The 14,726-nt window shown below is 35.8% G+C and overlaps 1 protein-coding gene across 5 annotated transcripts in view; it reads right to left on the bottom strand.

Annotated features, from left to right (window-relative positions):
* DTNA (dystrobrevin alpha) overlaps window positions 1-14,726 on the bottom strand; it is a 685,079-nt gene that overhangs the window by 263,644 nt on the left and 406,709 nt on the right. The window lies entirely within an intron of this gene.

Genomic DNA, 14,726 nt, shown 5'->3' with positions numbered 1-14,726 from the left:
CCTGGAATAGACTGTTCCTTTAATATGTAAACGTTGAGGAGATAAAAGTGAGGTGATACAGGTGCATAGCCTCATCAGCAGCACCACCCCTTAAATAGTAGCTGGCCAGACCCAGCTGGTGCAGCCCACCGGGAAATCTCCTGGTAGGCCAATCCAGTCTTGTTCACTAGGTATCCTTTGTTGAAGAGCAAATCTAGGTAGGCTCACACGAATGTCCACGTGTTTTTAGCACTCAATGACAGTAGTGTTTGCAACAATATTGGCAGCAATGTTCTACATTGTTGTAAATACTGCTGCCATACAAGCCTAACTAGGTTTACATTTCAATAAATGATACCAAAGGAATGAAGCAAATTAGATAATTAAAGTAACAAGGAAAGTTTTTAAAATTGTACGTTCTGTCTGAATCATGAAATGAACCACGTTAAATTTTGACTTTAGTTCTCATTAAAATGCTAAAACAGGTACTTTGCGAGACAAGAAACAGAAACAAAAGGCTCATTATTCCTCGTAAACTTGATTCATTTTTTTAGATAGCCATATGCATATCTCATGCATTCTTAAGGTGTGTCTTACCGTCTTTATCGGAAATTATTTACATAAATCACCCTATTAAGTAGTGCTTCCATATTGTTTCCTTGAACCTACTATTGGCCAACTTCAGATCATGGCCCCTTGATCTGTAGTTGCTCTTTTTGTGAAAACGGCTTTGTATTTGTTATATCATGTAGCATTTTAGTAGAAATATGTTTAGTTTATTCATATCAGTCTAGAAATACAGTCGCTAGAACTGTATACAATATGTAATACTGTTATCCATTCAGAATTACTTATCCTTAGAAACAGACTACCCTGAAACCATTATTAAAAAAATACAAAAAATCTCACTGTAGTATTTCAATGCCAGCAGCACATCTATAATTATTGCAGGATCTTTGTACATTATGAATACATTGGACATTAGGAAAGGAATCCTGACCGGCTGTAATGTGACAAAAGCGACTAATTACCTATTGTGTCAGAATGCGCTGCTGGATTTACATCAAAGTAAAAACTGATTCTTTTTTACAAAGCAATATTTACTGATAGGGGTTATTATGTGCATTACTTCCAAACTATTAAAGTTCAAAAATGGCATTATCAGCTGGAAACTCCTTATGAAATGTATGGTAACACCTGAGTCAGACATTAATATATAATCCTCTTAAAGGGAAAGTGTCCCCTCTTAGTCATGTTAAAGTAAAAAAGAAGAGAGATATAACGAAGTTGTCTTTTTATAGTCTAAGCATTTTTTGTTTAGATATGTGGTTTATTCGCTGAGGAATCTTCAACAAAAGACAAAGAAGATCGGTCCGTATATAAATAAAAAATTCTTTATTTCCACAGGTTAAAAAAGACCTCAGAGTCCATTGTACAACATAGAGGGTGTAGTGTATCAGATAGGCTTACGCGTTTCGGCGAAAGCCGTAGTAATGGCCTGTTCTATCTAGTACACTGCACCTATTTAAATACATAAAAAGGTATTCATTAGTTGATTAACAAATTACATTTTTTTTGCATAAACACACCCTCTAACAAGGTTACATGTTACCAGTGCTAGAATGACAATGTAATTATTCCGCTAACATAAAAAAGTAAGTATATGTATATATTTATAAATACTGCCTGTCCACAGCCATGTAAGTATTACACCTTAGACAGACATACAAAATATTTATGAGGGGCACATAGAGTGTAAATAAATAAATTAATTTACTTATAATAACTATACTAGTTATCCACTATATTCGCTACTAGGTTGTAAACCAGTGGCAAAATTAATCTATATGATCTTAAAGTAGAGTGTATTCAGATGTAATAAGATAGCATGTACCTTACACACGAATAATTATTGGCTGAGCTATTAATCTATTGCCCAGTATACTTTAATACTATATAAAAGATAACAGTGCGGTTGATTATTTCTGTTTGCTAGAAATGCAAGTTGCAACACACAGATCATGAAATCAGGAAACAGATTGAAATGACGTCTGAATGAGAAAAGCCTATATATTTGAAACTTTTTTTTTTTTTTTAAATATTTTTTTTATTGAGGATTTAAGCAATACAACAGGTGTCACAACGCAGGTCACTAAAAAATGCACATATATGCAAACATTATATTGTTGTAATGACATAGTAAATATAGCTGTTGATGGGAATGTAGATCATATAAATCAAGCATATCAAGCATGAAATAAAATATCTACCGCATAAATTTTTAACTATTTTGAATAAGAATATAAACCTCATTTTTAAATAGTGTGAACAGACTGAAAACACAGGGGCAAACTAGTACTTCAGTACTATCAATTAACTCAACTTTCTAGGGACTTCATAGAGTCAGTTTAGGAATCATCTCCTATAAGGATTTCAATTTTCACCTAGAGGATGATGAGAAAAGCAGATATTTAACAGATGAACAAAGAAAAATCAGAATAAAACACTAAAGACCAACTATTCAGTTCAGCCAATATAGTAGGTATTTTATAGGTTTGAACCGAGTGTATCAGTATTAATCAGGTGAGGTTTTAAATACTTTACCAGGTATGGTGAACCGCAGGATCACCAAGAGGAGAAGTGTATCTAAATACGAAACTGACTTCTCCAGTCCCCGTAAAAGGGGATTAGCTTAATAAATAAGCTCCAAAAGGGGGGGGGCGGAGCCTAGTAGTATAGAAACATACTAGAAGAGAGAGAATTAGCAACTAACCTAATTAAGTAAGCTGATGGGAACTTAGGCATAAACAATTAAGGGCTATCAGTTTTGCTCTTGGGAAAGATGACTAGTTATAAAGGGTCTGCTGTTTCATATCATACAAAGTACAGTATAAGCATATTCATAAATGTTTGAAACATACCTTAGGTTCAATGAATATGTATTACCATGTCCAGTAACAACAGAGGTATGCTATTATGTTAACCATAATCCTAGAAGTTTTAAAAGGGTCATATATAGACTAGGGGCATAGCTCCTATTAGTGCATATGGCCAATAGGACATAATGACCAATACAACTATAAAATATTTAGGTAAAATACCAGTACTCAAGCTATGTACTCTCAGATCATTACAATGAATTGCTCTAAATGTGAGTTACTCTAAATTGGGCTAGAAAAAACTATGTCCTGCCACCTCGGCCGCAGGCGGCAAAACAAGGAAAGCAATAACCTAAACTATTCTAACAATGACTCACAAAAAGTTTGCAGACATAGAAGGTGATTGGTGACCATTTTACTCTTACCCATAGGTATTATTAATGCAGTAGCACAGGGTGTAGCATCATGTAAACCCCAGTATCGCATCTATATTTGAAACTATTTTGCTTGTGTATTTAATCTTAAATATAGTTATAATGTATAACCTGTCTTCATGCCCTTTAAAATTATACCGTTAATATATTTTACACAGATGTTTTTTTTGTTTTGGGATGCTGCTTAATAATATGTGACTGATTTTAATTTCCCATCAGGCAATGGTAATACAGGGGATTCAGTAACTCAGTTTGTTTCTGTATGAAGCTCGCTGATACTCTTAATCAACTGACATTCTCCTGTTTAGTTTCTTTCACCTGTTAAGGTATCTGTGAGGATTATTAAAGTGATGGTAAACTCTCCCCTTTTTAAAATCAGATCTGGAATGTAAGCGCTATTTTAGATGGAGTTTTATTCATCATGTGCAATGAAGATGCGCTATAACTTAGTTATTAATATAGATATGAAATTCGAATACCCCACTTTACACCACCCACTTCAAAAGTCAATTTTCCTGTCAGCTAAATGATTGAATTACTCTCCAATCAATGCTCTAGCTACAACAAAAGTGCCATATGGGGAGAGCGCTGATTGGACAACAATTCAATCTGTTAGCTCACAGAAAATTTGACTTTTGAAGTGGGCGGAGGAGCATGCAGTATTTGAATTTCATATCTATATTAAAAAGCATGTTATACTGCATCTTCATTACAGCTAATGAATTAAACTCCATCTAAAAATCTAAAATAGCGCTTACATTCCAGATCTGATTTTAAAAAGGGGAGAGTTTACCATCATGGCTGCACACCAACCATCTATGGGTTGGTGTGCAGCTGCATCTCGTCTTGGAGTCCTGTTCTGGCTATCCGGGAGAGAGGAATCTACGGGTTGGTGTGCAGCTGCATCTCGTCTGGGAGTCCTGTTCCGGCTTCTATTTACGGAAAGTTTTTTAAGTGCATTTCTATGTGTGTGTCCATTTGGATGTTAATAAATTCTACCTTGAGTCGAGTTGCGCTGTCTATTTTTGTCTTCATAGCCACGTCTGTCTATCCGGGAGAGAGGAATCTACGGGTTGGTGTGCAGCTGCATCTCGTCTGGGAGTCCTGTTCCAGCTTCTATTTACGGAAAGTTTTTTACCTAATCCAAGGGGTATGTTGACCATTATTTAGCGCTGTTCACTATTTTGTATATTTTTTAAATGAAAAGTATATATATATATATATATATATATATTATTTTTTTTTCATATATATGGTTGTTAAGACCACAGGAATAATTATATATGAGACTATTTGCATCAGTTCTATTTACTGCAGATTGCAGTCCTCTCTGCCAAATGGTCTTGGCTGGGTGAGATACCCCCTTCTTCCTAATAAACATAGCATTTAAGAGCTCAAAAGAGAACCTCTATCTCATTACCTAGATCATAGGAACCCCTTGGTTAATGGAGTCAATAGTCTGTGTTTTGGTGGAAAATATGCTCAGGAGCCCTTTGAAATTTCTCAATATACTTTCTGATCTGAGAGATACATATGCCAACAGACGTGATAATTTAACACCATGGCTCACTGGATTCTGTTTGAAGCTTGATTGGGCTCAGGAAAAAACAATTTCTGGCTGAGGAGATGGCTCATGTCACTTGGGGGTAAATTGTCCCCTGCGGAGTTTCCAATATGCAACCCCAGGCAAATTAGCATTGCAAGTCTCTGTATGACATAAATAAAAAAAATGAATCTTGCAAAAGGAATGGTGCAAGGTTTTCATTTGAGTTTGAAATACTCAAACAACACATATATGTATATATGTATTGATCTGGGACATACTATATTAAATATATATTTGCTGTCTTGAATAATAACTAAATTGGTATATACAAATACTGACCCATTGATTTCAAGATAAACACATTTTTCTCTGTTTTCCAGAAATCTAGTGAAAATTACAGGAAGAACTGATGTGGAGATGAGATCTCTAAATAAGTATCTATATAATAAATGTATAAATGTTAGACTAATTTCAAAATAATATCTGTCCCTTTGTTTTTCAGACAAGATGTCCCATGAATAGTAGTCATAAACACAGATATATGTGGTTATTTTCTATTTTAACATAGAAATTGATCAAATACTGATGTTTGGTATCAAATTGTACATTTTCTATTATGCTAAATGAAATATAGATGCTGACAAGAGAGTTTTACTAATGCAAAAAGTTATAGTATGATAAATAATAACAATATAAGGAGATATTTGGAATGTAGCAAAAATGAATGATAAGACTGCATTTACTTTTGTCTGCTGCCCCCTAGGGGATTGGAACTGGTAAGACAGCCAAATGAATTGTCTATTAAAACACATGCAAATCCAGATAACCAATCAATGCACAGCATCCGAAGGGCCACTCCGAAAAGACAAGCACCGTAGGGCCTCCCATATCGTTTCACCAATGATTAAGATATATAAGCTGAATGCAAGAGGAGAGGAAAGGTGCTGACTTTTGCTAAACTCTGGTGACTGAAAACTTGTTGCGTTGGACACAGTCATTTTTAAGCAAATTGGGCTACTTCTTTTATCCACATTGCAAATACCCTTATTTTCATATGAGGTGAAACAAGTTTTGGAAGCTGAATTATCGATTTGGTCATTTTGGGTGAAGTATACGCAATTGCTAAATAGATATATAATATTTAAATCAAAGGTAATTGGTAAGACTATAGTCAAATCGCAGTTAGTAATTTTAAAAGGGTATTTTGTATTTTACATTACATTCATAGTCCTGTATAGTCTTAACTAGTCACTCTTGTATGCTAAGTAATTCATTAATTTGCTAGATAAATATCCTTTGGGTTGCATATTTCTTAGTCAGGCCCATTATTGCAGTAAATCTCTCTAGTGTGTACTTTATCTCTGCAAATATATATATATATATATATATATATATATATATATACACCTGTATATTATGATTTATTTTATTGCTGCTAAAGAATTTATTTCATCTCAGATAACTTAGCATAGAAATTGACTGGTAAAGTGTATTGTTCTACTGTTTAACTAAGCACTGTTAAAGTTAGTGGCTCATATATTGGTATCTCATTTTGGTATTTTAATGAAATTCAACTGCGAATAAGGTTAATAAATAAGGTAACTTTTCTGATCTTTGCATAGCATATTATAACTGTTTAAACGTGTATAGTTTGAATTTAGGAATTTACTTTAATTTTATTGTTTGGTATATGCATGTTTATTGGGGGTTTATTTTAAAGAATAATTATTAAATATATTGTATTATAACCCGGCCATATACTGACACACCATTTGGTAATATTTCTGCTAACAAACCTTATGTGATCTATCTTAGCCAATGTACAGATTTCAAAGGAAGGAGATAGATTCATTGAGTCTCACTAATCTCTCTAGAACTCACTGTATTTACTGTTAAGCATGTTGGTGGGTTCACTGCAAGATAAATCATTATATCCACATCACTAATGTAGATATGTACAGCAATAAGCCATTTTCCTCATCCTAAATACTGAAGGTTTAGAATGTTACTGTACACACATGCTTATAATGGGAAAGAGTAAACTAAGCTTTTTGGGGTTACATTACTGGATTTTGGACATTTGATCAGCATTGACAACTTAAAGGGACAGTTTAACACTTGAGACTTTAATGTAAAATGTTTAGTTGGGGGCGTGTCCAAGCAGCGATCCAGGGAGGTCGGATCTACAAACTCCTGAGGATTCCTAGATAATCCGCTGGTTATTTTAGAAAATATATAACATCCATCAAAGAAAATACTATTTTCTTATTCATCGCAGGCAGAAGATTGGATATTTATCTATATTACTGTGCTTATGAACCCGGAGCTTGGGCCTACAGCAGCGGCTCTTTTCACAGCCACAAATCCCCCCACCCCGGAACACCGGATTATACCGACCACTCGTGGTCTACACCAGTGTTTCTCAACTACGGTCCTCAAATACCCCTAACAGGCCAGATTTTCATTATATCTGAAGTAAAGCACAGGTGAAATAATCAGCTGATGTGTGAGAGCAGGCTATTAACCATGGTTACTAATCAGCTGATTACTTCATCTGTGCTCTAGTTCAGCTATAATGAAAACCTGACCTATTGGGGGTAAAGAAGCAGTGTAAAGTTCTACTTTTTTATGGTAAGAGTTGGATGTTTAAAAAAGGAGGATAACATGATGACACGGTTAAATTGTGGGACTTACATATAGGTTATTTATGCTTAGCAAGTTAACTACTTATATTAGGATGAGCTAGTACCCACAATCTGCTATGTAATATTATGCCTAGGTTATTGGTGTGCTCAATAACTGTATATTGTTCATTTTCTATCTGTGTATAATGTATTATGTTTTTTCACTTTTCGTTTTTAGATGTGTCCTAGTTGGCACCCCATAACTCTGGTCGCGCATGCGCAGTTGCGCTTCACGGACGCTGTGGTGTCTGACGCTATTCTGTCACGGAGGAGGTAAGGTGTGATAAATAAGGGGTTTGTGCATTTGTCTGTAAGTGGTCTGAGGACGGGGGAGACCCTGAAAACGTTTACCATTTAATTAAAAAGTATATTGAAAAACGGAGAGTGCCTTCTTTACCTAATTATATTTATATATATGTATCTACATGTCTATATATATATATATATATATATATATATATATATATACATACACAAACGCACGTAAGAGTTCATAATGATAAGTTAACTTAAACATGTGCATATCTTATATGCCGTAGTATCTCCGGTCTGCTTGAATATAACTATACCCTGAATACAGACTCCCATCCCTTCTTTTCTTTTTATCATGTTTGCTTTGTTGGCACATAAAAACACACTCATTCTCCTTACATTCTAGAATTTGTCAGAAATCTTGGATAGATGTTGGCTAAGGGGTGATCCTTATTATCTTTTTCTTTATGTACTATTATGGTTAATAGTTATGTTCTATATCATAAAAGTTTAGTTTGGCAGAGGGTCCAAAAGTGAGTCTCTTTATATATTACTATTATTGTCTTTTACTTCTACATTTTTTTTTAAATAAAGGTTCAAAAGTGACCTTCTCCATTTTAAAATAGAGGGGAAATCAAACATTCCTAATTTAAATTTATCAACTCTAGTAGATGGAGAAGAATTTAAAATAATGAGAAAAAATTAATTTACATCTTCTACCATCTAAATATGACAACCCTTGTACAGATTACAGATTAAGCAATCCATGGGTGTTACATTTCGGGGAAACAAATAGCTCAATTTAGTAGAATATGTCAGCTGAGCCCAGAGAGTATAGAAATGACCGACACAAAGCTGTGCTTCCAAGACTCATGAGTAATGCATGTGCAAGAGCATGAGGGTCATAGAACAGGTTAAACACTCTCCTTCTTATAGGCTTCCTGTCACAGTCCAAAGTTTAGCACCAATGGTTGAGTAAGAAACACACATATGAAAGGGATGACTGTTGATGTATAATTCTGTTAGTGATGCTCTCCTAGACAACAGGCACGTCACCACGGGAACATATAGATGGAGTTTGGCTGAGGCAGGATCAGATAGATGTTTTGGAAAGAGAGGAGTCAAGCTAGTAGGAGCTAAATATCCTGCAGATATGGTTAACTGTCATGTGAGGTCATGAGCAGTACGAGAGAAAATAATAATAATAAAAAACAACTTACAAATACCTGTTTTAATTATTATCAACAACTGAAGTTTACTATTGCACAGATTTTTATACATTAGTTTCTGTATATTTGATACTGTTGGTATATTTTAAAATGAAAACATATACAGCTCACCTTCCAATTAAATGGTTAACAGTGTCCTGAAATATCTTAGTGAAAAATGTACCAGCAGTGAACGCAACAAGGAAACATAAGGTCACAAGAATGGTTGTATTCTGAACATGGTTAGCATAATAATGGTAGCTGATCAGTCTCTCCGCTGCACTTTACCTCTAAGAAAGAACACTCATGAGACTAATGAAGGGCACTGTGTGATGTAATGAAGGGAACATAAAGAGCCAGCGATTCATCAAGCCTGTCTGAATCTATCTGGATTAAGATTGCAAATTAAGCCACGCAACAATGGTGTTGAAAATGTGAATACCTCCTGCGGGGCCCACATCAATCACCTTTTATGTTCCCTTATGTCAGATATGGCTGAATAAAAAATGGCATTTGACTTGAAGAACCTTAATAACATTGTAATGCCACTCGATAGTCAGTAGATGTCACTGTAGGCGTTGTTCTGAATTAAACATGCAGTCTATATGACCAGGATTTTGGACAGCTGCATAGGATATGGACAGAAAATAAAGTGTGACCCCATGAGTGATTCCATAAACCAGGATTTCTCAACACCAGTCCTCATGCAGCCTTAACAGACCAGATTTTAGGCACATTTCTTTTTGCAATAACCAACAGATTAACCACAATATGCTTAACTTTTGTTTAGATGGAAATCCATTAAATATGGCTAGTGCTTTGTGAGGACTACAACCAATAAACCCTGCCATAAGCTGTGTGCTAGAGGTTGGTATTAATGTCGGAACTGTTGACCAAAATCTCAGTTATATTATTTGCAAGAAAACAGCTATGCACTGCTTTCACTATGCCTGGCAAATACATATATAAATCTGGGACCATTTGGAAAATTTAACAAAACAGCATTAAATATTTCCACAGCTCAAGCTGCATATTAGCAATACATTTTGAAAATACATTATTGTCTGAGTTTTGAATCACCCTCAGCAGCCTCATAATTTTTTTCTTATTTTGACTGGCAGGTGGTACAGCCAATCAGTGCTGCACAGCCTACACTATTTATATCAATAGCAGGGCATTCTTATGCTGCTGCTAGACTAAAGTATCCTAGTAGGCAGGAAATCTCTACACCCACATTTGACAAGGCATAAGCGACACACTGGCAACATTATCTGATTGGTTGTGCATCCTGTCCCTCACAGAGACAAGGACCAATCAGATTATGCAAAAATGGCTGAGGGCATATATGCTCCTGAGAGCTCTGTTCTAATCAGAGCCTTGGGCGCCGCAAACGCCTCTGGGAAACTTACCATGGGTCCCACCCCCACTATGTGCTTTTGCAGGTTCTCGGACTGAATTGTCCGAGAACCTTTAAAAGCATGTCATGGGGGGGTGGGACCCATGGTTAGGTTCCCAAAGACAGTTATGGCGCCCAAGGCTCTGATTAGAACAGAGCACTCTAGAGTGTATCTGCCCTCAGCCGTTATTGCATTATATTATTGGTCCGTGTGTCCGTGATGCACCAGATGCACAACCAATCGAATAATGTTGCCAGTGTGTTGCTAGCGCCTAATCACATTTGGGCCCAAAGATGCAGCATGTGTCGACATGATTTGTTATCTCACATCCACGAGAGCTGGGCTTGTTAATCATCCCAGATGAATAAATCCTCAAAGTCTGCCACTGAGGTTAGGAAACATCAGACTTAAAAAACACTCGAGTCTTGCGTTAGCCTTAAAAAGCAACGTTGAGAGGTCCCAACGCTGCTTATTAACGCCCGCTGGTATTACAAGTCTGTCAGGTACAGGTGTACCGCTCACTTTTCTTCCGCGACTCAAGCTTACTGCAAATCACCTTACGTAAATTGTGTATCCTATCTTTTTAATGGGACTTGCCTAACGCCGGTATTACGAGTCTTGGAAGAAGTAAGCGGTAGACCCTCTCCTGTCAAGACTCCTACCGCATTTAAAAGTCAGTAGTTAAGAGTTTTATGGGCTAACGCCGTAACATAAAACTCTTAACTAAAGTGCTACAAAGTACACTAACACCCATAAACTACCTATTAACCCCTAAACCGAGCCCCCCCCCCCAACATCGGAAACAGTTTAATAAAGTTTTTAACCCCTAATCTGCCGACCGGACATCGCCGCCACTGTAATAAACCCTAAACCGCCACAATCCCGCCTGGCAAACACTAGTTACATTTTATTAACCCCTAATCTTCCATCCCTAACATCGCCAACACCTATCCAGATTTATTAACCCCTAATCTGCCGCCCCCAACGTCGCCGCTACTATATTAAATTTATTAACCCCTAAACCTAAGTCTAACCCTAACACCCCCCTAACTTAAATATAATTTAAATAAAACTAAATAAAATTACTACAATTAAATAAATTAATCCTATTTAAAACTAAATACTTACCTATAAAATAAACCCTAAGCTAGTTACAATATAACTAATGGTTACATTGTAGCTTGCTTATGGTTTATTTTTATTTTACAGGCAAGTTTGTATTTATTTTAACTAGGTAGAATAGTTATTAAATAGTTATTAACTATTTAGTAACTACCTAGTTAAAATAAGTACAAATTTACCTGTATAATAAATCCTAACCTAAGTTACAATTACACCTAACACTACACTATCATTAAATTAATTTACTAAATTACCTACAATTAAATACAATTAAATTAAATAAACTAAAGTACAAAAAAAAACCAAACACTAAATTACAGAAAATAAAAAAATAATTACAATTTTTTAAAACTAATTACACCTACTCTAATCCCCCTAACAAAATAAAAAAGCCCCCGAAAATAATAAAATTCCCTACCCTATACTAAATTACAAATAGCCCTTAAAAGGGCTTTTTGCGGGGCATTGCCCCAAAGTAATCAGCTCTTTTACCTGTAAAAAAAAATACAATACCCCCCCCACATTAAAACCCACCACCCACACTCCCAACCCTAATCTAAAACGCACCCAATCCCCCCTTAATAAAACCTAACACTACCCCCTTGAAGATCACCCTACCTTGAGCCTTCTTCACCCAGCCGTGCACAAGTGGTCCTCCAGAGGGGCAGAAGTCTTCATCCGATCCGGGCAGAAGAGGACCTCCAGACGGGCAGAAGTCTTCATCCAGGCGGCATCTTCTATCTTCATCCATCCCGAGCGGAGCGGGTCCATCTTGAAGCCAGCCGACGCGGAGCATCCTCTTCTTCCGACGACTCCTGACTAATGAAGGTTCCTTTAAATGACGTCATCCAAGATGGCGTCCCTTGAATTCTGATTGGCTGATAGGATTCTATCAGCCAATCTTAATTAAGGTATTAAAATCCTATTGGCTGATTCTAACAGCCTAAAGGATTGAGATCGCATTCTATTGGCTGATTGGAACAGCCAATAGAATGCAAGTTCAATCCTATTGGCTGATTGGATCAGCCAATAGGATTGAACTTCAATCCTATTGGCTGATCCAATAGGATTTTTCCTACCTTTTAAGGGCTATTTGTAATTTAGTATAGGGTAGGGAATTTTATTATTTTGGGGGGCTTTTTATTTTGTTAGGGGGATTAGAGTAGGTGTAATTAGTTTAAAAAAAATTAATAATTTTTTTATTTTTTGTAATTTAGTGTTTGTTTTTTTGTACTTTAGTTTATTTTATTTAATTGTAGGTAATTTAGTAAATTAATTTAATGATAGTGTAGTGTTAGATGTAATTGTAACTTAGGTTAGGATTTATTTTACAGGTAAATTTGTACTTATTTTAACTAGGTAGCTATTAAATAGTTAATAACTATTTAATAACTATTCTACCTAGTTAAAATAAATACAAAGTTGCCTGTAAAATAAAAATAAACCCTAAGCTAGATACAATGTAACTATTAGTTATATTGTAGCTATCTTAGGGTTTATTTTATAGGTAAGTATTTAGTTTTAAATAGGAATAAATTATTTAATTGTAGTAATTTAATTTTGTTGTATTAAAATTATATTTAAGTTAGGGGGTGTTAGACTTAGGTTTAGACTTAGGTTTAGGGGTTAATAAATTTAATATAGTAGCGGCGACGTTGGGGGGGAGCAGATTAGGGGTTAATAAATATAATGTAGGTGTTGGCGATGTTAGGGGCAGCAGATTAGGGGTTGATAGGGATAATGTAGGTGGCAGTGGTGTCCGGAGCGGCAGATTAGGGGTTAAAAATATAATGCAGGTGTTGGCGATGTCGGGGACGGCAGATTAGGGGTTAATAAATGTAAGATTAGGGGTGTTTAGACTCGGGTTCATGTTAGGGTGTTAGGTGTAAACATAACTTTTATTTCCCCATAGGAATCAATGGGGCTGCGTTAGGAGCTGAACGCTGCTTTTTTGCAGGTGTTAGGTTTTTTTTCAGCTGAATCTGCCCCATTGTTTCCTATGGGGAAATCGTGCACGAGCACGTTTTGCCAGCTTACCGCTACCGTAAGCAACGATGGTATTGAGGTGAGATGTGGAGCTAAATTTTGCTCTACGCTCACCTTTTTGTGGCTAACGCCGGGTTTAAAAAAACCTGTAATACCAGCGTTGTATTAATGGAGCGTTGAAAAAAAAATACTTGTTAGCAACGCACCCCTGTTAACGCAAAACTCGTAATCTCGGTGACTGATTCTTAATTTGTGGCTTCAGGCTTGTGTTAGTGTGCATCACAAGGGTTTTCAAGCTGTGTCCGCCCTTTGGCTCTTAGGTTAGATAAAACTCTTCATCTGTTATTTCTCTGTTTATTTAGGCAAATTAAAGTTATAGTGGAATTATATGAACAAGTCTAGATTTGCATTGACCCAGCTTCCTTGCCAAACTTGAAACGTGAGCTATTCCAGTAAGTATAGCGACGCTATAATAATTATTAGTAAGGATTGGAGATCTATTTTTAATCAATAAAAAATCAATTAGATTGTCCCTTTATACAGGTGCCAATAAAGAAAAGCATGCAGACTTCATCTTGATGCAGTTAAAAGTCCAATATTTATTGTATCATACAACATTTTCAAGTATATGTCATACCATCAAATGATCTGACGCGTTTCCTGTGCCACCAGTCACACTTCCTCAGAGATTGTCCTTTTAACCATGAAAGTTTAATTTTGACTTACATGTCCCTTTAACTGATTCCTTTAGAATGGACATGGACACGAGCATGTCATCTGTAAAAGCCACGACTCTTGTTTCATCATAGCCTATGCAGATATATTATAAAACGTTTTAGTAAACTGAGAGGATTAAAAGATGGATCCAGTGCCAAATCAAACAAGAGTGGTCACAAGGGACATTCATGACAGATGACATTTCACATAAACAGTGGAAAGTTGTTATTGTTTAAAGTGTTGAACGCCTTGTGGTTTCTATAAGTCAATTTGATGTAAATATCAAATGTGTCATATGGGCCCAACTTTTCTAAATCTCCAAACTAAGGCTATGCTACTTTATTTTATGCCTTCGCCACCCTAATACTTTATAAATATTATGGTTTATTAGGAAATTCTTCATTTTTACAGAGATACCTAGACTAATATAATTAAATGGATGGCATCCTGTGAACTGGCTAGTTATTAAGTGCATTAATCTACTAAATCAATCAGCTAGAATTTTGTATAACTGTTTAGGTC

Source organism: Bombina bombina, chromosome 5 (assembly GCF_027579735.1).
Source record: "Bombina bombina isolate aBomBom1 chromosome 5, aBomBom1.pri, whole genome shotgun sequence".
In the NCBI taxonomy this organism is placed as follows: Eukaryota; Metazoa; Chordata; class Amphibia; order Anura; family Bombinatoridae; genus Bombina; species Bombina bombina.
Note: the sequence above shows the minus strand (reverse complement) of the source record. Positions and strands in the feature narration are given on the sequence as shown.